Consider the following 25,407-nt stretch of genomic DNA (forward strand, 5'->3'; position numbering starts at 1 on the left):
GTCCTAGAACTACCCCCTTTGAATTGTATCTTGGAAAAACTGGGGTAAGTTTCATCCCCAGAGCCCAAAATGTCCCTTATATACAGGCTTTCTTTAAGAGAAGACCTCACTTGCCCAGAGAGACAATCCCTGCTGGGACAACATCTTATCAATCAGTCTACCCCTGTCATCAGAGCCAATTTGAACACTCTGGTTTAAATTTTAGCTATGAAACTGTGACTACAAAAGGAAGAGATGACATTTTTGACACTGAATGGCCATGATATTTTTTAGACTCTGGATAAAATAGGTTAAAATGAAATCTTTTTGAAATTGCAAAACCAGTTCTTCTAGCACATGCAATTAGGAAAAAGCTGACTTGTTAAAATACTTTTTCTTGGAGCTCCAATCCTGCCTGAGAAACAGAAAACATGCCTGGGGAAAATCCTGAAGTTAACTCTTATCATGCCCTTGAGATACACAGCCCACTCTGTCTGGGACTCCAACCATGAGCAAGTTGGCAGAACTTCAAGCCAAGAAAAAAAAGGGGGGGGGTGCAAAGAGACATTTTATATTTCAAGTGGAAAACTGTGAGGTCTCTGTGTATGTCTTCGTGCTTGGACAATATTGCTGAAGCTTAATTGGCCTAAAGAGAAGTAAGCACTTAGAAATCAAACAATTCTAAATTCAAAAAAATTAAACTAAAATGAATTTCAGGCTTGTGTGAACTGGGAAATATTCACTATTGAATTAATATCTGGTATTGATATTTGTTTATTGACCTAATTAACATAGACATTGTGGAGACACTTTTGCAAATGACATAGCTTTGGGTGATTTATATTTACTGATCTACAAAATGATGATATAAAGTACAGTTCATGGTTGCTGAAGGAAAGTAAGATGTGTGTTTTCAATAAAAAGCTATAAGAAATGAAATTACATTCTATTAAGAAAAAGAAAGTAAATCTGAACTTAGAGGTAGCTGTTCTCTGAATGGGCAAATAAAGTGATGAATATAGAAAATACAAAAAAGGTTTGTGACAAATGAGAAAAGATTTGTGGCAAGTAGAAGAGAGTTTTGTGCAAGATACAAGTTTCTTAAGACATTAAACTGCTTTTGAGGCCTTTTATTGTTACTTTGACTAAGTGAACAACTATTGTTTCACAGTGAACATAAGCTGGTACCAAACTGGAATTTGGTTTTCTCTCCGATTGAAAGAACAAAGTTTTCTTGAAATATGGCTTTTAATAATGGACTATGGCACACATAGACAAAGGTCATTCTGCTTCTACAAAATTAACCCCTCATCAGGGAATTTAAAATGGATAAAGAATGGCTGTAAACCAAACAGTCAGGGCTATGGGAGGTCCAACACAGCGCTTGGCTTTTCCTGGCTCCCTGACAAACCTCACTTTTATTTGCTAAGCTAAAGCCTTTCCTGACTGCGGGGTTAATATCTCACAATGGGAAAAAGTGGTTAAAATGTGTTTTCTGCAGTCTCCAGTGATTGGGGCACCCACTTTGCTGGACAGATCATACAGACATTGGCAAAAACTTCATGAGCTTCTCGAAGACTATTGCTTTCACTGATGTCCTTGGTCATCGGGCAGGAATGGCAGAATAAAGGGGTCGGTTGCATAGGATTGAATAGACTGCAAAATATGACTACAATTTTCATGACTTTTTGTCTGATGTATTACTGTCTTCTAATCTTTGTTTTCAGATATAAAGAAGCTCTTCTTCTCAAGTCACTGATGGTTTAAAACAATTTAATGATTTACACTTATGGGTAAAATTAAAACATTTTTCTTCTCTCTCTGCCTTGTCCCTCCAAAGTTGGAGACACTTGGGTTCTGAACAGCCTTATCAAGGTAAAAAAGACTGTGTCCCAACATATACAGAAATCTCAAAGTATACTGGGGAGCTCTAAAAGAAAAATCCACCCAACTGATGTCAGGCCTATGGCATCTATCATGTTTCACTGAGTATTACATTCTAGTTTTATTAATTAAGGTCTGTATTTACTGACTCACTTCTGAGTTAGTTCCTTGTGGTTATGTTACATTGCTAAGAGGTTTAATTAAGTTATTAAAAAGGACACTCTGAGTTTGTTTCTAAAGTTTATCCCAGTAACCAGTCTTTAAATAAAGATCAGATGCTCCAGGATCTACAACCAGAAGATTAATAGCAGGCTATAGTCATTTAACAAACTCAGTCAGATGACCTGGAAATATCACTGGGCTATACCTAATTAAGTTCTTGACTTAAGGTCTTACTTGTGATTTTACTCTTACTGCTAACTATATTGTTTTCTATATTGCCTGTTTCAAGAAGTGTTGTCCCTTACATTATCAAGTCTGTGATGGAGCCACTGATATAATGATGGTGTGCAGTTCCATATAAAATCCATAATTATAATGGTGTGACTCTGTATATGAAAAGAAGCAAGAGGGAATATTCTCCTGGACCAAGAGACTAGTGAGACAGGTGGGTCCAGAGATTTTGCTACTCACAGGGCCTAATACAGTAACAGCACATTGAGTGGCCTATCAGTGAAATCTTCAACAGACCTGGTAATGAGCTTTCCCAGCACTGTGGGACAAGATGGTCATGAAACGCCCCCAAACCATGGTCAAACTCATGGCCATAAAGGGGCCCTGTGACTGGAAATTGGCCCTTGCCATCTGCCTCTACAAAGATTAAATCATGGACACTACAGCTGCTGACCTTCGGCATCCTCTGAAAGGAGTTCAGGGTGAAAATCAGAGATTAGACACTTGCTCTGTGCTCTGAAAAAAAAATGGACAAAACAAGCCTTTGAATAGTCAGATATTTTCAGGTAAAAAAATTTTTGAGCCCAAATTCTTGCATTTTCTCATACCTAGAAAAACTCTATTTACAACTGTTAATAGTAACAACTACTTTGGCTTATATGTTAATACCACAATAAGAGGCTAAAGCCTACTTGGACAAACTTAGACAACTAGCTATGACCATAGTGAAAGTGAAAGTCGCTCAGTCGTGTCCAACTGTTTGCAACCCCGTAGACTAACAGCCCGTGGAATTCTCTAGGCCAGAATACTGGAGTGGGTAACCTATAAGTCTCCCTAAAACAGCTGTATACATAAGGGTTCAGACTCATTCTTCTAAAAAGAAATGGTAAGATTTATTTTGTCTGTTAAGGTTCAGGTTGTCAGTCTTTCAACTACTTCTAACTGGGTTTGTTATACCCACATTCAAAATGTATATGAACATGCCAAATGGCTCCATTCTTATAAATAGGGCAGCCCAAGTGTTGACTATATCTAAACCAGGATCAAAGTTACTAGCAAATGTAACCTGATTCTTACTCTTGCTTGGACTGCTGATTACAGTAATTCTCTTACTGATTTTTGGTCTTTGCCTTTTAATCTACTTGTCTAGTTTGTTCTTTCTGAAGGATACAACAGCTTCCCATACAAAGTAACGGTGATGCAGAGATTCTGGTCACTCTTCAAAACTGGACTCCCCTGATGTTCCACTCTGATCGTAGATATAATCTTGGTTTACAAGCTCTCCTTGGTGAAAAACTATCTTGACTGTAATACTTGTAATCATTCTGATTTTGCTGTTTTTTCCTTACATCTGTAACTGTGTAATAAGATTTGTTTCTAACCATCTGAAAACATTTAAATTACAAATGATTGTTCATGCTCCTACAATTTCTACTGCCTCCTCTAGCTATTACTTGGGATCCTTGGATCAGAAACCCTAAATAAAGGGGCAATGAGAATACATTGCTTCAACAACTTAGGGTCTGCCCTCCTCACCTGCAGGAAGCAGTTACTGACAGATTTCTCTACCCCTTTCTCCTCAGCAAAAATATTCTCCTAAAAGAAAAAGGGGAGAAGGAGAGAGTTAATTTAGGCAGGTTGATAAGCAGTCCAAGCCTAAGGCCTCTTTATGGAGGAGGTACACATTCTTTCTTTTTCACATTTTTCTGCCCTGGACAAATAGGCCTTTGTAGGCAGCAGTATCTCTTGTTCAAGGACATGCCTCTTTTAGAGCTTTGGATGAATGTTATGAGAAAAGTTCTGGGTAAAAACTTCCACAGCCTTGAGCTCTGGGTTAACCTGTTCCTTCTGGCTAATCTCACGCTGATGTCATCCCAGGATGTATGTTATGGGAAAGGGTCAGGACAAAATTCTCACAGCCTTGAGGTATTTTTTATCTATTCTCAGCAGCTAGTTGAGAAGTATATAAGGCCCAGCTTAAACTAGTGAGGTGGGTATTCTCCTGCCCTCTTCTGTTGTCTATGTCAGAAGCTTTTTCTGTCACTTTCACTTAAAATCTACACAAAGCTCTGAGTGACTGAAACTGTCCTTCAGAGATCACGAATACAGCAGCATCACTCACCTCTAAGCTATCAGTACTAGGCTCTTGTACATTGTTTCTAAACCTTGAACAACTCTGCAAAGTAAGTACTATCTTCACTTTACACATGGGCAAACTGGTTCAGTGTTACATAAGTTCACATATAACTAATAAGTGATTAAAAACCAGAGTTCTAAATCTAAGTTTGTTTTGACTAAGTAGATAATACTGAACCCTGCTCAGCATTCCTTCCTCCTATGGCAGCAGTTAAGCCTAGTTTTTTCCCTTTTTGGGGAACTTCTCCTCCAAATCTTGGGATAGAGGTGGACTGACCATCAGTCACATGGCTTCACCTCCCCCAGTGCTGGGATGGGTATATGACCCAAGCAGCGCCAATTGTGTTATTGGCGTGGACTTGAAGGAGAACATGACCAAGAAGGCAGATATCTCTCCTAAAATCACAAGCATTAAGAATAATGTGAGCCTGGAACATTGTCTTCTATTTATATCTTCAACTAATCTTTATTTGTGTGTAAGAAATAGGAAAATTCTGTGCTCATTTATTAGGAGCAGATGCAGAAAGTGATCTTTTTGAGGGATTACTGTGTGCCAGGGAGAATTCTAGGCACTTTATACCTTTTAAATTTTTTCATTTTATTATTAAGTCCTTATACATTTATAATCTTTAACTCTAGAAAAGGAGAATGTATCAGTTGGATAGCCTAGATTTTGCTGCTATGCGTGTATGCATGCTCAGTTGCTCAGTTGTGTCTGACTCTTTGTGACCCTTTGGACTGTAGCCCACCAGGCTCCTCTGTCCATGGGATTTTTCAAGCAAGAATACTGGAGAGGGTTGCCATTTACTCCTCCAGGAGATCTTCCTGACTCAAGGATCGAACCTGCGTCTCCTGCATTGCAGGTGGATTCTTTATCGCTGAGCCATCGGGGAAGCCCTTTGCTGCTATAATAATCCCAAAATCTCACATAATAAAGGTATATTCTTGCTCATTATGTCCAGCATAGATTGGCAGGGGAGCTCTGTTCATCCAAAGCCACTTGAAAACTCAAACCAACAGAAGCCCCATCACTGAGTTAGGAAGGGATGTGACCAAAACACACACTGATTCTTACAGCTTAAAATGTCACCCATCACTTCTCTCTTCATTACGCAAGAAATGGCCCACATGGTTGCACCTAATTTCCTGGAGGTGGAAAGTACAAATCTACTGTGTCCCTGAAACACGGAAGAAATAAGTTTGCTGAGTCAAAATAATAGCATCACAAGGAGAAATGACCCATTTATGGGTAGATTTGATTCATTGCCTTTTTCCCCCCCCCTGGGTTGGCAGTTTATTTAAAAAAAAAAACACACAGTTATCTTATTTTCTTCCTTGCCCATCATTTTTCTTAACAGAAAAAGTTATAGAAAACTGGGGAGGGGAGTTATATTATCTTTGCAGACTGATATATTTGCGGACGACTAGTGAATAATAACAATGATTCAAAAGCTCCTAGGTTTACTCCTGAATCCTTTGCAAAGAGCAAAGGACAACACAAGAAAGAATTTTGTTTACAACAAGCTCGTAATACCACATTGATTATGACAGTGCAGTGGTTACGATTATGTTCATGATAGGATATTCCTTGCCCAAACACCAGACACTGCTAAAATCACTTGGCTGCTTACAGACTGGAGGAACCAGTGCAAACAGTCATCTGTAGAGCGGGAACCAGAATGGGTAAGGCTTCTCTGGCGGTGAGACTCTGACATCAGCAGCTTCTCACCTGGGCCACCCTCCCTCACTTCGAGTCCTGGTCTTTGGTTTCATCTAAGAGGGCGGAGTGGATCCCCAGCTTTTTGAGTTCTTCCACCAGGTCCTCGTTCTGGTGCATCTGCGGGAGAACGTCACAGCACCCCGCCGCCCACCACAAACTCGCTGTTGAGGTACACTTGCAGGATGGTGGGCTGGTTGGAGTAGTCTTTAATGCCTTACTGGAGCTGGGGGTCATCCAGCACATTGTAGGCCGCATAGTAGCAGATGCCATGCAGCCGGAGAATCTGCACCACTGCATTGCTGAAGCCACGCTGGGGCTGCTCCAGCGTCCCCTTGAGGAAGACCACCACCTTGTCCTCCACCAACACGTCCAGGTGCTCAGACGAGCCGCTGCCGCCCTCAGGCCGGGGCCCCACAGGCCAACGCCACCCGGCCCAGGGACCCACTCCAATTAATTGCCTTTTGATTGGTTGCCACTGCCTAACCACTTGAGTTATTATACCTAAAATTTGTAATGGAATAGTAAAGCACTCATTCCCATTCTAGTGTCATAGGGCTTCTCTGCCATGTGCACTGAAGTGGATATAATCTGCGGGTAAAGCAAGCATTGAGTTTAGTTCCCCCTAAACATAGTGTATGTAAAATGCCTGGCATATAATGCAGCCTCAATAAATGTTAGCTGTTACAGGTTTGGCCAGGGGGTGGGGGAAAGAGTTGTCTAAGCTCCAGGTCCTGATTTCCTCATAACACATTTCTCCCTAGCCTATAATCTGGCATCAGCCCTTCTTATTTGAATGTGGCTGCTTCCAAAGGTGACGTGTGTGCCCTGTCACCAAGTCCACAGTTTTCATACAGGCATCTCGCTGAGGCCTTCCACAGCAATTGACATTGAAATACAACCCATTCGTGAAACTCTCTGGCTTCCTTGACACTTCTCTGCTGTTTCACTTTCCTTTTTTGACTATTTAAAAATATTATTATGTACTATTTAATAAGGGCTTCCCAGGTGGTACCAGTAGTAAAGAACTCACTTGACAATGCAGGAGACTAAGAGATGTGTGTTTGATCCCTGGGTCAAGAAGATCCCATGGAGGAGGGCATGGCAACCCACTTCAGTATTCTTGCCTGGAGAATCCCATGGATAGTGGAGCCTGATGGGCTACGGTCCATAGTGTCACAGAGTCGGACATGACTGAAGCGACTTAGCACACACATTATTTGATAAATGCAAAAGGATATGTAACATTTGTTATGAAATTCAATAATAAACTGAACTTTCCTGAGCCCACTGCCCAACCTAAGAACTACCCCATCTCTCTGCCTTCCCCAGAGGTAACCAGTATTTTCACTTTTAGTTTTCATTCCCTTGATTTCTTCTTAAATAGTTATATCACATATGTAATTATTTTTGAACAATATAGTGTTAGGTTGTACTTGCTTTCTAATTTTATAAAAATGTTATTTTATGTAGGTTCTGCAACTCCCTTTTCTCATCCAACCTTTTTTTCCTCTAAAATATAAACACATTGCTGCTATAGCTGTAGTTAATTTTTCACTTCTATATAGTAATACCACAATTTATCTACCCATTCTTTTTTTTTCTTGGAGTAAAAGTTTATTTGACCAAAATGTAGAAAAAGTGATACTATTACATATGATACAGTTGCAAGAACCTAAATGAAAAGTGTGGGTTTTATTCAGTTGCACAATTTGCTAGTGTATTTCTTGCATAGTGTGGTGCTTAATAAATAGGAGTGAGGGCAGAAGATTCAGATAAGCTAGAAGCAGTGTGATTTTTTAGTCAGAATTGTAACCTTGAGTTGGCCCCCACACTGCTGGGCAATGTGGAATGTTTCAGCTCTGAGATGTTAACTGAGAAAGCAGAAATATAACAAAGCTAAAACATGCAGCCCTGTCTACAAAATACTACATTTCCAGTTTAATCAGGAGTTTCTTGGTGTTTTATTAACTTGGTCCTGAAGAAGGAATTAAAATTCTAAATAAGTAAATCTCCAATTTGCCATTTCCTCAAGTATAGAGGTGATGAAGTTGGGTCAATTACTTCTTTCAGTTTTACTTTGTAGTCTGAGAGGGCCATTCTGTCCAATATTTGTTCATAGAAAAACAGTCTTGCTCAGTTACTGATGGCTAAGCAGTCTTTTTGAAAAAGACAGCTTCTCCTAATAGGACTGAATTATCCAACATTCATTTCTCCTGAGTGAATGGCCTCATATCAAAGCAGATAAGCATGTGCCATTACTGGAATAAGACATCAGCTTCTCAGAGAACAACTTTAGAGTGAAAGAAACATATAGAAGAGTATATCAAAGATCAGTCCAGAAAACATTTGGGTAATTATTACGACTCTTTTCTAAGCATTCTCACACTGACTGCTCAGATAATGTTCTGAATGGTGCAGTGTGGAAAAAAGCCAGGATGATGAGGTTAACCTCTTGGTAGTTTATGATTTCCCACAGTAACCTCACCTCCCCCCCCTTTTTCACTCTGGTGGAAAATCACCACCCATTTTAATGTAGGGTTGGGAAGATCCACTCAAGATTTTAATATGATGATCCCTAGCCTCCTACAGTGTGACCAATGGTGGAATTCTTCAACCTTTTAAACTGACCCATGACCAGATGTTGGAATCTGTGTTCTGAAAGTGTGAGTTTGTCTATTCTCCCAGGAACCAAATGCCCTCAGTCTTAAAAGAGAGTATGCTCAATATGAAATACCCTGCCTACCTTAAGAATATATGCAAGGTGAGGATAAAAATAGAGCTGAAAAAACTCGTGCCACTTGAAAAAAAGAAAGGAGTAGATTTAACTGGTGCTCAAAGCTTCTCTGATACAAAATATTTTTCATGTATTCATAATTTCCTTGACATTTCCAGCAAGGCGGGGAGGCAATAACAAAAGAAACTTCTTACAAGAGATGAGAAAGACACGGAGCTCTAGAGTTTCTGTTGGAACAAGACTCTTCTGTTTTGGTTATATACAGTTTAGTTCACTCAGTGTCTAATCCAGTGTCTGAGATAAGCCCCCATTCTCTTCTTTGGCTTGGGCAAGTTTTTCTTCCAGGTCATCAATTATCTTTTCCAGTTTCACAACTGTTCTCTGCAAATTTGGTATGGGTCTCAGCCTCTTTCAGTTTGTCAGACAGAAGTTTAATTTCTTCTTCATATTTGTCCTCCTTTTCAGAATACTTTAAAGATGCAGCCTCTAGCAACTTCAGGTTGTTAGTGACATTCTTTGAGTTCTTCCAGGTCACCACATTTTAGTTCAGACACCTCACACTCCTCCACCCTCTCCAGCTCGCCCTCCAGGATGACCACCTTACAAGCTACCTCCTTGTATTTGTGGTCGGTATCCTCAGCAGTGTGCTTGGCCTCTTTAAGCTGCATCTCCTGATTCTCCATCTTCTCATTTTTCATGGCTGGGTTTTCTATCACCTTCATCCCTCTCTCAGTCTCATCTGCAGGCTTTTCTGCCTCCTCCAGCTTCTGCAGGGCTGTGGCCAGTCGTTCCTGAGCCCTGTCCCACTCCTCCTCGACAAGCTGGATGTGTGGATTGAGAGCTGCCACATCATCTTGGTCTTTCTCATGCTGCTCATGCTTGCTGTCCAGCTCCCGCTGCAGGCCCTGCGTGCGGTCCTCCACCTCATCTGCTTGTTGCTGCAGAGCCTGCATCTTGCATTTCACCGCCTCCAGGGAGTTGAGGCCAGCCATGGCACAGAGGTGTACACAGTGGGCCAGTGGTGGGTGCTCAGCTCTGGTCAACTCTAGCAAGCTCTACCCATTATTATTTCCATCAATGTTGCCATAAATGCTTGTGTACATGTCTCCTGCTGGGACCTAAGGCAGGCAAATGCTCAGTTTTATAAGATAGTTACAAAATTATTTTTAAAAGTAGTATTAAATGGGAATAGCAATGCCTGCTTTACCTCCCTTATAGGTAGTTGTAAGAGTAACACAAGCTAGTGGATGTGAAAACACATTACACACTAATACATTAAGATGGCACAATTGGCATGCTGGTTTTGAGTCCAAGCTCAGACTCCTGAAGAGTGTGTCATGTGCATACTGGTTTCAAGGACCAGAAAGACTGACTGTTCCATATCAATTTAAAGTATTTCTAGAATTTTCTCATGATAAAGACTAGACTCTTAGATTCTGAGGCAGATGTCTGTTTTGCTACCTGATCAGCAGCCTTTCCTCATTTCTTCCAATAATAGCACCTCAATTTTCTGAAGAACTACCTCTGTTCCATTTTTGGAAGTGTTCTGAAGTGCCCTGCTCTTCCTAGCCAGCTCACTGTGGTTTATTACTGCTATTGTCATGGCTTTGTTTCTTTGCTTTATCTTGCTTGCTCTTTAAAGACTTTTTCCACTTCTAAGTCCAGCATGATAAACTGATTACAAAAATGGTCACAGCTGTTTACACCTCCCTGTATTTACACCTTTTGCAGCTCTTCTCTTTAAGAGATGGTATCTGTTTCTCTACCCTTCAAATCTAGAATAGTCTTGTGTTTTCCTTTGATCAATAGAATGTTGCAGAAGTGATATTATGTCAGTTCTAAGCCTTGCATGCTTCTGCTCACTCCATTGGACCCCTGGAGTTACCATGGGAATGAGCCTGGGCTAGCCTTCTGGAGGAGAGACCCATTTGTCTAGCTATATCCAGCCAGACCAGCTTAGACCTGTCAGTCCTCAACCAACCCACCAGCCACAGATACGTAAGTCAGCCCAGCTAAGATCAGCCAAGCCTAGTGCAGATCAACAGAGCACTGACCTATAAACTCATGAGCAACAATACATGGTTTGGTTTCAAGCTACTGAGTTTTGGATGGTTTATTATGCAGCAGTTGCTAACTCACACAATAAAAAATATGTTTTATGCTGAATCTGGTTGTTCTTTAGTAGGAACACCCTTCAAGATATTTATTCTCTACTATCTCTCCCACTACTTCTCCATTTTCTTCTTAGAATGTCTCTTAAGATTAGCATTTCTGAGTTTCTGTTTTCAGCCACCTTCTCACTATTCTTTCTCCCTGGTCAGTTTCATCCTATCGCATGGCCTCAGCTCTTACCTTTATACAGATGACTCCTAAATCTACCTCTATGTGAACTTTACTGAGCAGAGTCAGAATTCAAATGGTCTGCTGGGCAAGTCTATATAATATTCTCCCAGAAAAATCATGACTCAATATGTTCAAATGTGAAGTCTTACTCACACTCCTTCATTGTTTCCTATACCTCCTCCTCCTCTAGCTTGATTTCTCTGTCTCTAGATAGTGTCACTACCATCCTCACATCACCCAGGCCAAAAAGTTCATCACCTAAGACTCTCCATATGCCCAGTCATTCTGCAATGTCTCATATCTGTCCCTTCCCTCTATCTTCATAGTCCCTCCTCCTCCTGCTCTTCTTTTTCCTCTTTTCCTCTTTCTTTGTTCTTGCTATCAAAGTGTGACCAGTAGTCCAGCGACATCAGCATCATTCAGGGAGACTATTAGAATGCAGAATATTGGGCCCCATCTAAAGATCTATTCAATCAGGATCTGCATTTTAACAAAATCCTTAGATAATTCATATGCACTTTAAAGTACAGTTAGCAACTCCCTAGTTAAGTCTCAATCAGGATAGGTATAAGTCCTCAGCAGTGTATAACCTATGCACCATGTTAGTGGCACTCAAGCCCAGCTGCACATCAGAATACCTGAGAAGTCTTCAATTTTCCATTTATCTTTTCATTATTTAATCTTTAAAAAAATAATACATTTATTAGTTGTTTCTTCAATAGAGAAATACAAAGAAGGAAATTACAGTTGAATTATGCCTTGCCCAGATAACGCCAAATGACTTTTCTTTTTTGACAAAAGGAAAATTTACCTAAGGTTAGGCAACCCAAACAGAATAAAATATACAAAATGAAGACTGAAAAACTGCTAGCACCACCTCAATTCCAACTCTTTTTCTCAAATATTGCTGTTCTTAATCAGAATTAACCTTCCAGGAAATAATTAACCACATACGTGCATATATTTTTATTCTTTTGTTTAAAAAGTATAAATTACTCCCTTTTAATCATCGTGATTTTTATATTTAATATATCTTAGAGATATTTTTCTACAAGCATATACAGAACATTTCATAATTGTTAAACCACATGGTATTCCATTAGATAGATGATTCCATCTGATGGATCAATTCCCTACTGACAAGTGCTTTGACTGCTTCCAGTTTTAGCTATTACAAACAATGCTGCAATGATCATCCATCGGCATATATGTGTGTGTGTGTGTGTGTCACACACGCATTGTGTTTAGTCACGTCCAAATCTTAGTGACTCTATGGACTGTGGCCTGCCAGGCTCCTCTGTCCATGGGATTTTTCAGGCAAGAATACTGGAGTGGGTTAACATTTCCTTCTCCAGGGGATCTTCCCGACCCAGGGATTGAACCTGCATCTCTTGCATTACAGGTGGCTTCTTTACCTCTGAGCCACAAGAGTAGTCTATCTGTCAGCATATATTTTGATAAAGTTCTGCAAGTATATCCATAGGGTAAATTTTTAGTCCAAAATTTCTGAATATATTGGTTAGGGTGCTTTTGGTTACAAGTAACAAAACACAATTCCAGGGGTAGGGTGAGCTAGAGCTACCCAGTTTCTTTAAGTCTCTCTGCTGTGCAGTCCCTACTTTATCCAAGTAGTTTTTTTCAGTGTGATTCCTGGACCAGTAGCATCAATCTCACCTGAGAATTTCTTAGAAAAGGAAATTCTTTGTCCCTACTACAGACCTGCAGAATTTGAAACTCTGAGAGTAGATAAAGATCAGCAATCTATGTTTTAACAGATTAGGTGATTCTGATGAACACTAAAGACTGAGAACCAGTGCTTTAAGCCAAGGTGCCAATGAAATGGCTGACAGTGGCAATGGAGGCTTTGAATCTCTTTCTTAAGTCCAGCAGAGAAGAGAAAACTCTGACCCAACATTCCAAGTAAGTAGGACTCCCATGGTTCTCCCTCATTGACTTGCTTAGGTCACAAGTCCTCTGAACTAATGATGTTTGTGGTCAGAAGAACTGAGAGTAAAATCTGTTTACCTGCAAATACATGGGCTATGAGTGGGAAGAAAACTTCTTGGGAAGGATAAAAAATGGGGAATGATTGCTGAGAAAGCACGAGCAACGCCTACAACATTCAAAGAATATCTGTATGTTTTATTTTGATATATTCTACCAAATTATACATCAAAAAAGTTGTAACGATGTCAAGCCCACCAGCAGCATATGAAAACATCTAGTATTTCTTCATATCCTGACTTGCTCTGTTTAAATCAAACTTTAAACATTTCCCAGTCTTATAGATAAAGATGGCATTTTATTGTTTTGATTTATATATGCCTTTACTCATGGATGAAATTAAACATCTTTTGAAATCTCTGTTGATGTGTGCATGTCTTTCTCTGTAGATTACTTGCTTATTTTTTAGCTCACTTTACTATTGGGTTTTGTCTTTTTCATGTTAGTTCTTCTGAATTTGTTGTAAATTAAATTAGCCTTTTATCATATATGATGCAAATATGTTTTCCCAGCTTTGTTGATCTTTTGAATTTGTTTATGGTATTCTCCCCCACCCCCCCACCTCCAAAGCTTTAACTTTTATGCAGTGAAATTCATCAGTATTTTTCTTTACTGGAATCTGGATTAGGGATTTTGCTTTAAAAGGGCCTTCCCCCATGTCCACCTTTCCAGGTGAACATCAGTCAACTCTGTAAAGCTTTTAAAAATTAAGGATGCTGGGCCTCCACTCCAGACCTAATAAAGCAGGTTTTTAAAATGTGACCCTCTGTACTGGCTTGAATAGTGTCCTCCCAAACTGTGATTGTGACCTTATTTGGAAATATGGTCTTTGCAAATATAACCATGTTAAAATGAAATCATATCACATTAGGGTGGACCTTAATCCAATGACTGGGGTCCTTACAAGACGGAAATTCAGGTACACACATGTGATGATGGAGGCAGAGTGATACACCTACAAGTCAAGGAATATCAAAGACTGCAATCACTAGAAACTAGAAAGAGACAAGGAAGGATGCTTTGCTAGGGCTTTCAGAGTGAGCATGGCCCACCATCACCACTTCTAGCCTCCAGAACTGTGAGACAATAAATTTCTGTTGTTTTAAGCCACACAGTTTGTGGTACTTTGTTGTGGCAGCCCTAGGAAACTATATACACTCTGTTTGTTCAGTTGCTCAGTCACGTCTGACTCTGCAACCCCATGGACTGCAGCATGCCAGGCCTCCCTGTCTCCCACCACCTCCCAGAGCCTACCCAAACTCATATTCATTGAGTCAGTGATGCCACCCAAACATCTTGTCCTCTGTTGTCCCCTTCTCCTCTAGCTTTCAATCTTTCCTAGCATCAGGGTCTTTTCCAATGAGTCAGCTCTTTGTATCAGGTGGCCAAAGTATTGGAGCTTCAGCTTCAGCATTAGTTCTTCCAATGAATATTCAGGGTTCAGTATGAAAAGGCAAAAAGACATACACACTCTATATCTAAATTTAAAAATAAATCAAGTGTGATTCCAAAACACTACAGGTTGAGAAACACTGGACCGAATAATAGTCATAACCATCCTCAACTCACTCAGTATTTAGTAAGAGTAGAAAAATAGGATGACTGAAATATTTCTCCTTTAGAAAAGGGAATCCTAGGTGTTGTGACAATACTTTGAAAAAAATTAAGTTATCACTATCAAGTTCACTATAATAAACTCTAAATGTGTTCTAGAAGCTAGGGACAGGACAAAATCCCTACTTTCATGGAGTTTTCAGTATAAGGAGAGACAGACCATGAACATATAAACAAAAGTTGGGTAACTTCAGTAAGAGGTGATCTATGAAGAAAATGAATTAAGGTAATGAACTAGGGCACATCTTAATGTAGAGAGGGTGGTTAATTTAGTTAAGGTGGTCAGGAAAGGCCTTTTGGAAGAAGTAATATTTGAGCTGAGCCCTGAGGGTGTCAGCCATAGGAACATCTCGGGGAAAAGTGTTCCAGATAGGAGAAATGCAAAGGTTTTGAGAAGGAAATGAGTTTAAGGTAGGTTAAAGACCTAAATGGAAAGCACTATAACAGAATGAGAAAAAGAGATAATATGGTTGTTGCCTTGGATAAAAAAGGTCTTGCAAAGCAATAAACAAAGCAGAAAATCCACAGAAGAAAAGACTGACATAAATATATCAAATGGCTACACAAACATCTAAAACTCCTGTATGAACACAAACTATAAACATGGTACATACTATAGGAAAATATCAGCTATATATATATAATAGACAAAGGACTAATATCCAGAAATATAAATGACTCCAACAACTCAATATGGAAACAACCCTGTAAGAAAAACTATGCAAAGGTTACAAACAGTTCACAGAGAATAGGCCAATAAACATCAAACAAAAAGATGCTCAACTGCACTAGTGAGGGAAAATGCAAAGTTAAAAACAAACACAAGTTACCATTATTTTTCTCCATCAGACTGGCAAACAGTTTAAAGGTTGGAGTCTTAGGAAATGTGAAGCTACACTGCTGATGGGAGTGAAAACTGACATAATGCTTTTGGAAGGCAATTTGGCAGTATGTATTAAGATTGAAAATATCCATACCCCATGGCCCAGCAACTCACTTACTTGTGATTGTCCACCTACAGAAACATGCCTGTGCACAAGGTGGCCCTTACTAGTATGTTCACTGCAGCTCTGTACTACTGAAAAATTAAACCATTGTAAATATCCATCAGGGGAGCGGAGAAATAAATCAAAAGCCATCCAAGTCATGGAATTCCCTGAACAAGAATTCAAAAAAGAACAAGGTTGATTATTTTCCTTGTAGAAAGATCTCCAAGATGTTGCCAAGTGAAGAAAGCAGTCAGCCAAATGATATGGATAGTATGATCCTGTTCACATGGAAATGATTGATATTTACACTAACCTCCATTTTCTGTGTTGTCATCTTGTTTCTACCCACCCCCACCTCCTACTCCCAGTGAAAAGGAGTTTGGTTAGGGCAGTAACTGTTTGAGTGGCTACAATTCCCTCAAATCATCTCACAATTACCATCCAGCAGGAGTGAGAGCCTGCTACATAATTTGTAGGGCCCAGGGCAAAATGAAAATGGAGGGTTCCTTGTTCAAAAACTAGGGGAGAGATGGGAAGTACAGTTAAAGGCATGAAAATAAAATGTTTTTTCTTTAAAAATATTTTATTACTTATAAAACATAATGGTGATAATAGTGATAGCTGAAAAAATTTACAAATTGCAGAACAATATTTTTATAATTTATATAATAAATGTTACTAACGTGATATCTTGATTGATCATAAGATTTTTCTGCCTCTCTTTTCTGCAAATTCAATTAGTCATTTTAGCAAGCTCATTTTGAACCAACATGATTGAAGGCAACATCAGTCCCAAGACTGTAAATGTTTGATAACTTTTCATTTGTATAAGGAGCTTTCTGCTGATGCATTGGCACTATTTTTTGTAGGCTGTGACAATGGGATAGATTCCTGATAAATTTTTCAAAATACAAATTTTCACACATCTAGACCTGATGATTCCTGTAGAACACTTCTAAAAAGATTTAACTCTTCATACAGATCAGTTTTGTCCAAGTCTAAATCTAATTTTAAATATAATTTTTACAATGGCATTTAATGTTTCCTCTGACATTTCCTGTAACTTGTGGAGGTATGCTATACAGACTGAATGCTTGTGTCCCTGACCCCCAAAGTCATATGTTAAAATACTAACCTCCACAACGTGATAGTATTGGGGGGGGGGCTTTGGTAGGTGATTAGGTCTTGAGGGTGGGGGCTCTTATAAATGAGATCAGTGCCCTTATAAAAGAACCTCCAAAGAGCTCTTTCACCCCTTCCCCCAAACAGCAAGAGGATTACCATCTATGAGCCAGTGTCTGGCTCTCACCAGACACTAAATCAAGCCAGCACCTTGATTTTGAACTTCCCAGCCTTCAGAACCATGAAAAATAAATCTTTGTTCATTAGCTACCCAGTCTATGGCAGTTTTATTATGGCAGCCTGAATAGACTAATACAAGGTCATACAAGAAATGAAAATGGCTTCATAATTTATTTATAATTTAAAACATATCTGTATGCATTCTACCAATACATCTTCAATTATAAGGAAAACACTTTTAAATTATCTTCCTCATTAATAATTGGTTAATCCAAAGTTTTTATCTAATGTGTCTACTTTGATGATCTTTAAATTTAATTTTCATTTCCTAGCCTGTGGATATTTGCTTTGCAATTTTGCACTAGTTTTCAAAATGAGATATTCTACAGTGCTCAAAAAATGCTAACAACCACACCTCAAAGTAATTTACATTGAAGGCAAACCATTCAATATCACAGTAATCCAAGTCTATGCCCCAACCATTAATGCCAAAGAAGCTGAATGGTTCTATGAAGATCTACAAGACATTCTAGAACTATGAAAAAAAAAAGATGTCCTTTTAATCATAGGGGACTGGAATGTAAAAGTAGTAAATCAAGAGATATTCAGAGTAACAGGCAAGTTTGGCAACGGAGTACAAAATGAATCAGGGCAAAGGCTAACAGAGTTTTGCCAAGAGAACACACTGGTCATAGCAAACACCCACTTGCAACAACACAAGAGATGATTCTACAAATGGACATCACCAGATGGTCAATACCGAAATCAAATTGATTATATTTTTTGTAGCCAAAGATGGAGAAGCTCTATACAGTCAGCAAAAACAAGACCTGGAGCTGACTGTGGCTCAGATCATGAACTCCTTATTGCAAAATTCAGACTTAAATTGAAGAAAGTAGGGAAAACCACTAGACCATTCAGGTATGACCTAAATCAAGTCCCTTATGATTATACAGTGGAAGTGACAAATAGATTCAGGGATTAGATCTGATAGAAAGAGTGCCTGAAGTACTACGGATGGAGTTCTGACATGTACAGGAGGCAGTGATCAAAACCCAATAAGAAGAAATGCAAAAAGGCAAAATGGTTGTCTGAGGAGGCCTTACAAATAGGTGAGAAAAAAAGAGAAGCAAAAGGCAAAGTAGAAAAGGAAAAAAATATATCCATCTAAATGCAGAGTTCCAAAGCTGAGCAAGGAGAGATAAGAAGGCCTTCCTAAGTGATCAATGCAAAGAAATAGAGGAAAACAATAGAATGGGAAAGACTAGCGATCTCTTCAAGAAAATTAGAGATACCAAGGGAACATTTCATGCAAAGATGGGCACAATAAAGAACAGAAATGATATAAACCTAACAGAAGCAGAAGATATTAAAAGAAGTGGCAAGAATATACAGAAGAACTATATAAAAAAGATCCTAATGACCCAGATGATAATGATGGTATGAAAACTCACCTAGAGTCAGACATCCTGGAATGTGAAGTCAAGCAGGCCTTAGGAAGCATCACTATGAACAAAGCTAGTGGAGGTGATGGAATTCCAGCTGAGTTATTTCAAATCCTAAATGATGATGCTGTGAAACTGCTGCACTCAATATGCAAGCAAACTTGGAAAATGTAGCAGTGGCCACAGGACTGGAAAAGGTCAGTTTTCATTGCAATCCCAAAGAAAGGCAATGCCAAAGAATGTTCAAAGTACTGCACAATTGCATTCATCTCACATGTCAGCAAAGTAATGCTCAAAATTCTCCAAGCAAGGCTTCAACAGTATATGAACTGAGACCTTCCAGATGTTCAAGTTGGATTTAGAAAAGGCAAAGGAACCAGAGATCAAATTGCCAACATTGGTTGGGTCATAAAGGAAGCAAGAGAATTTCAGAAAAACATCTACTTCTGCTTTATTCACTACACCAAAGCCTTTGACTGTGTGGATCACAACATTCATTCTCAAAGAGATGGGAATACGAGACCACCTTACCTGCTCTTGAGAAATCTGTATGCAGGTCAAGAAGCAACAGTTAGAACCGGACATGGAACAAAGGACTGGTTCCAAATTGGGAAAGGTGTACATCAAGGCTGTATATTGTTACCCTGCTTATTTAACTTAAATGCAGAGAACATCATGTGAAATGCCAGGCTGGATGAAGCACAAGCTGGAATCAAGATTGCCAGGAGAAATATCAATAACCTCAGATATGCAGATGACACCACCTTTATGGCAGAAAGCAAAGTGGAACTAAACAGCCTCTTGATGAAAGTGAAAGAGGAAAGTGAAAAAGCTGGCTTAAAACTTCAACATTCAAAAAATTAAGATCTTGGCATCCAGTCCCATCCCTTCATGGCAAATAGATGGGGAAACAATGGAAACAGTGACAGATTTTATTTACTTGGGCTCCAGGATCACTGCAGATGGTGACTGTAGCCATGAAATTAAAAGACGCTTGCTCTTTGCAAGAAAAGCTATGATAAACAATCTAGACAGCATATTAAAAAGCAGAGACATTATTTTGCTGACAAAGGTCTATCTAGTCAAAGCTATAGATTTTCTAGTAGTCATGTATGGATGTGAGAATTGGACCATAAAGAAAGCTGAGTGCTGAATAATGGATGCTTTTGAAGTGTGGTGTTGGAGAAGCCTCTTAAGAGTCCCTTGGACTGCAAGGAGATCAAACCAGTCAATCCTAAGGGAAATCAGTCCTGATTCACTAGAAGGACTGATGCTGAAGCTGAAGCTGCAATACTTAGGCCTCCTGATGTGAAGAACTGAATCCTTAGAAAAGATCCTGATGCTGGGAAAGACTGAAGGCAGGAGAAGTGGATGACAGAGGATGAGATGGTTGGATGGCATCACCAACTTGATGGACATGAGCTTGAGCAAGCTCTGGGAGTTAGTGATGGAGAGGGAACCCTGGCTTGCTATAGTCCATGGGCTCGCAAAGAGTTGGACAGGACTGAGCAGCGAAATGAACTGAACTGAACTGAAAGTTGTTGTTCTGCAATGTCCATGAGTACCTTTTTATTTTGTAATAATTTACTGACAAAGTTTACTGCCTGAATGCTAGCAGTTCCTGACCCAGTTCTCAGGCCAGAGTTAATATTTGTGTATAGTGGCAGGGACAGGTTCTGTGACAGAAGGGCAAGATTGCCTGTCACCACACTACCCCCATGCAGAGGCTATCCTTTCTCTCAGGGCTACAGCTACTGCTGCCTCTGCTGTTGCTGCTGCTACTGCAGCCACCATTGTCAATGGCTCAACATCCCCCACTCCAGGCCCCATAGTGTCCCAGACTGCCCCTGATTTGCTTATACATACCAGGCACTGCCGTGTCCACAGGCTGTGCTCACTGCCACTCAGTATATCTCTTCTGCTCATTTGTATGCTCCATTGTCACACTGGACCATACTTAAAAGACACAGGTTCAAACATAAAATTAAGAATGTCAAGACAGTGCCAGGAGAGCATTAAATCAAGCCTGAAGTCTTTTCTGGGAGTACAGCTCTGTACATCTGGCACACTCCAAGATGGCCATGGAGGAGTGGGCTGGTGTTCTTAGTTACCTAGTTTGGCACCTGGGGGACTATCTTGTTAGTTTTCATTCTAAGTGAGTGTAAACCCTATTTTGCTTCTGTGATTCAAATTGTGCAAATAACTGTTGATCACCTTCTCCTATTACATGGATCTTAGAGTCACCAATTGCTGTTAGATTCACAAATGGAGTGGTGAAAAGCCTGGAACCTGGTCCTGTACTGCCAGGAACCCCAGCTTGCATACATACTAGCCATATGGCCTCGAGCAGGTGGTTTTAAGTGTCTACACTCAGCTTCCTCATCCATAAAATGGGGATAGTACTAGTACTGTCATTGGGTTAGTACCCAATGTACTAGTATCACTAGTACCTCATTGGGTTGCTGTAAGGATTGAGTTAATGCATATAAAGAGGTTAGAACAGGTGCTTAGCACACAATAACTTCTCAGATAATGTTATTTATCGCTATTTTGTCTTCTGTTTTCACTGTCTTTGTACTTTCCAGTCTATTTTGGAGCAAGTCTGTTCTTTCCCATTTCCCCCTTGCTTTTCTTCATGAATTTTATAGTTCACTTGGCCCTCATAATTTTTTTTTAATCTCAACAGTTATATGTATGTACATTTAGACAGATGAATCAGAAAAGAGCTCGCTGAGGTTCCTTCTAGGAAACCAAGCAGGGATTGAATGGTGGTCAGTGTGGATCTTCAGCCTGTTTGGATGTTAATTTACAATGGGAATGCATTTCCTATTGTTTATATGATTAAAAGTAAATGTTTACAGCTGCTAAGTAGAGGTGGCGTAGAGGAGGAAAGTTTCCAGGGCAGCCTGTGCTATGGCGGCCAGTTCAGATCAAGTACTGATGTTGTAAGGCACAACTGGAGGACACATTTTCAGGGCATCAGTGGGCTGCTTCCCAACCAGGGCAGTGTGAGTTACTTTGTCAGCAAATCTAACTGGCTTGATTAGCCCCCTTACAGCTTTGCTTTCCCCATTATCTTTTATCCCACCAACCTCACCACTCAAGATCACTGGGGATAATTTTAGGGATGGGTACCACTGTACCTAGGTCAAACACCACCTCCTGTGAAGCCTTTCTTGACACACCCACTGAATATATTTGAATTAATTGTGGTTCCCTTTCTGTTTATACATGTTATTCATACCTCTAGTTAGCACTTGAGAGGGTTTGACCTTTTAAGCCTTGTTATTGTTCATTGAACCTTGCCTTCCTAATTAGATTGTACAGGGTCTCTAATTCATGTCTGGAGACCCCACCCCCAAACCCCACCAGTCCATCATAAATGTTCAGGAGGTGTTATTGAGAGAGAGCCCTGAAATGGCCCCCACAACCAAATTAGGGGCTTTACACTTTTTATTCCTTCTATCCTGTCCCTGGCCAGTTCTTCCTGTTATTCAGGTCTTCTGCTCACATGTCAGCTTCTCCAAGAGGCCTTCCTTGACTATTTAAAATAGACTAGTGTCTATTTAAATCTTTGTCTTGTAACTTGTTTCATTGTCCTCATTGAACTCACTGCAGTTTCAAATTCTCTTACTTAACTCTATTGTCTCGCTCTCTGGAATGTGAACCATAGGAGGGCAGGGACCTTGTCTGAATCCCCAGTGTCTAGAACAGTACCTTGTATATTAGTTGTTGTTCAGTTGTTCAGTCATGTCTGATTCTTTGCAACCCCATGGACTGCAGCATGCCAGTCTTCCCTCTCCTTCACCATCTCCCAGGGCTTGCTCAAATTCATGTCCATTGAGTTGGTGATGCCATCCAACCATCTCATCCTCTGTTGTTCCCTTCTCCTCCTGCCTTCAATCTTTCTCAGCATCAGGGTTGTTTCTAATGAGTCAGCTCTTCACATCAGGTGGCCAAAGTACTGAAGCTTCAGCATCAGTCCTGTCTGCCAATGAATATTCAGGATTGATTTCCTTTGGGATTGACTGGCTTGATCATTTACAGTAGGTGTTCAGTAAATATATGAATGAATTGTACATGATTATTGACTGATCTCCATGAAGAATGTTAATATCACGAGGGCCAGGACCTTATCTGGGTTACTACTACATCCTCACACCTAGTACAGTACCTAGCGCATAGTAGATGCTCAAGAATTGTTGGGTGAGTGAATTAATGTTCAACACACTCTTTAACCCAGCATATTCAGAACTGAACTTAGTCTCTTCTGCACGAAACCTGCTTTTCCTTCTATGTACCCTGGCTCAGTCAATGGCATCATTATCCAGAAATGACACCCAATCCATAAATGAACTCACACTCCTTTCACTCATTCATCTAATATTTTCAACTAGTCTCCTAGCCCTGCCTATTCAACCTCCAAAATACCCCACTTATCTGATCATGTTCTACCCCCTGCTGCAACTGTTCTGATTCAGGCCTCATCTTTTTTTCATGGCTATTGCAACTGCCTCCTCTCTGCCTTCTCCCTTTTCTGCCAATTATGGAATCCTTCATAAATTTGCATGTCATACTCATACAGGGACCATGCTTAATCTTCTCAGTGTCTTTTCAATCTTAATATATGTGCTGCTTAAGCAAACATCCTTCTGCCTTCATGTGAAGTTAAGAAAGCTTAGCTGCAGGGTTTGTCACCTGCCATATGGTTATGTGGTTATATGTTTTATAAAGTTTACAAAGTGTAATTAAACCACAATTGGTTAAAATTGCTGTCCCTTTCTACTGAGAGTTTTCCTCGTCACATTTTCCTTGTAGGTGGTGTTGGAGCTGCCTCAGACATTTTTGAGATTCAGCTAAATAGAAGTTGATTTGTGGGATAAATTTAGTTTGGGTTTAGTGGGGACATCTATATGTTTATACCATTTCCATTTATAGTTATTACCCAAGTATAAGAATGACTTCTAGAAAAACTTTACCTTTTAATGTAATTTTGCATTTGCAAGTCTATATTCTTTTCCTAATGAAATGAACCTCACAAACTGCATAAGTTTCAGGTACCACTAAACCTGGACTGTCCTCTGTCTAAGCCACAAATGTGACCCTGTTGCTTCTGCTCAAAAACTATAGTGATTTCTTATTGTTTACAGGATAAAATCTAATAGTCAACTTTTTTGTAAATATTTTCCCTGTGCATCCATGCATTTGTACACTGTGTGTGTGTGTGTGTGTGTGTGTGTATGTGTCTGTGCATGTGCATGCACTCAGTGGTGTTTGACTCTTTGCAACCCCCATGGACTGTAGCCCACCAGGCTCTGTCCATGGGATTTTCCAGGCAAGAATACTGGAGTGGGGTGCCATTCCTTTCTCCAGGGGATCTTTCCCACCCAGGGATCCAGGTACATCTCCTGTATCTCCTGCATTAGCAGGCAGATTCTTTATCACTGAGCTACCTGGGAATCCCATTTGTACATCATAATCCTTTTACATACAATGTTCTTGTTAATTTAATGAACTTTTATATACTCTCCAAGTCTCTCTAAAATCTTCCTTGACATCATCAAGCAGCTTCTGAGGCACTTTCTTAGCCTCATTCTACATTTTGCAAGAGGTTATCTGTGTACTTATTGGACGCTATATTCCAATCGTTTACTTGAAGCCTTGTCTCCTGCACTGGCTGGCAATTTCCCACTGCAGTGTCCCTCTTTTTCATCATTCTATCCCCAGGGCCTAACCCCCTTATCACTTAGGAAATCGGTGTGCACACACGCATTTTCTTTTCTAAAGCAGTGGGACCCGTTAAGAAAATGAAATAGTAAGAGGATTCCTAGAGAATTTTCTAGACTGTCTGAGAAAACCGGTGCCACCCTGAAGCATGTGTGTGGAGTTCCATCCCCTCAACCTCTTCTACTCCATCCTCAGGCTGTAGTAAGAAAATCGTGGGACAGGTGCATGGAAACCCTTCAATTGTATCTGAACTGAACTGGGGGGGGGTGTGGGTGTGAAAATGAAAGTTGCTCCTTCGGGTCTGACTCTTTGCGACCCCATGGACTATATAGTCCATGGAATTCTCCAGGCCAGAATACTGGAGTGCATAGTGTTTCCCTTCTCCAGGGGATCTTCCCAACCCAGGGATTGAGCCCAAGTCTCCCAAACTGCAGGCGGATTCTTTACCAGCTGAGCCACTAGGGAAGCCCAGACGGGGGTGGGGAGTACCAAAGAAGAGAGATTTCAGAGGGAGCTGGGGAGTTCACAGAGGCTTTATGGAAGGACTGAGGGCAGGACCCCTTGGGTAGTAGAGGGTGCAAGGTTCAGCCTTCTGGCTCTGAAACTCAAGCAACTTGGCCTCCCTAAGCCCGTGTCCTCACTTGGGGATGACAGCTTCTCTTGCATGGTGAAGATTAAAGACCCGGAGACCCTGTTAAACAGGCCGATCTGCTGAAGGTGCTCAGTGAACAGGAGACTCTGTGAGTACTCGCCCTCCCCCATCTCCCCCACGCTGCCACCTATTAAGTTTGCGGCGCACAGTCGCAGAGTTCACCTCCTCTCATAAGAAAAAGCTGGGGAGGAGTGGGAAGAGAGAGTATGTGTGTGTGTCAGTGTCTGTTGGGGGTGGGTGCTTAACTCCCTGCTTGCCCGGAGGGGGAAAGCAGGGAAGGCTCTGGCCCCACTCAAAATGGAGCCAAGTGCCTGCCTCGCCTAAGATGGCGGCCTCTCCGCCTCTTGGTTCCGGGTCCTCGGCGTCGACTGGGTACCTGGGGAGTCCAGCGGGTCCAAAGGTGGCCGAGCCCCGCCCTACTTCTCAAGGTGACGCTCCGCCCCTCATGGCGTCACGCGGGAGCCGAGGCCCGCCTCTGCCGCGGT

At 40.5% G+C, this 25,407-nt stretch overlaps 2 pseudogenes; both read right to left on the minus strand.

The window, feature by feature from the left end:
• Positions 1-6,136: 6,136 nt before the first annotated feature.
• Positions 6,137-8,744, minus strand: LOC102189292 (annotated as a pseudogene).
• A 357-nt stretch (positions 8,745-9,101) lies between these two features.
• On the minus strand, positions 9,102-9,838 carry LOC102187469 (annotated as a pseudogene).
• Positions 9,839-25,407: the final 15,569 nt, after the last annotated feature.

The sequence above is a fragment of the Capra hircus genome, unplaced genomic scaffold, assembly GCF_001704415.2.
Source record: "Capra hircus breed San Clemente unplaced genomic scaffold, ASM170441v1, whole genome shotgun sequence".
Classification (NCBI taxonomy): domain Eukaryota; kingdom Metazoa; phylum Chordata; class Mammalia; order Artiodactyla; family Bovidae; genus Capra; species Capra hircus.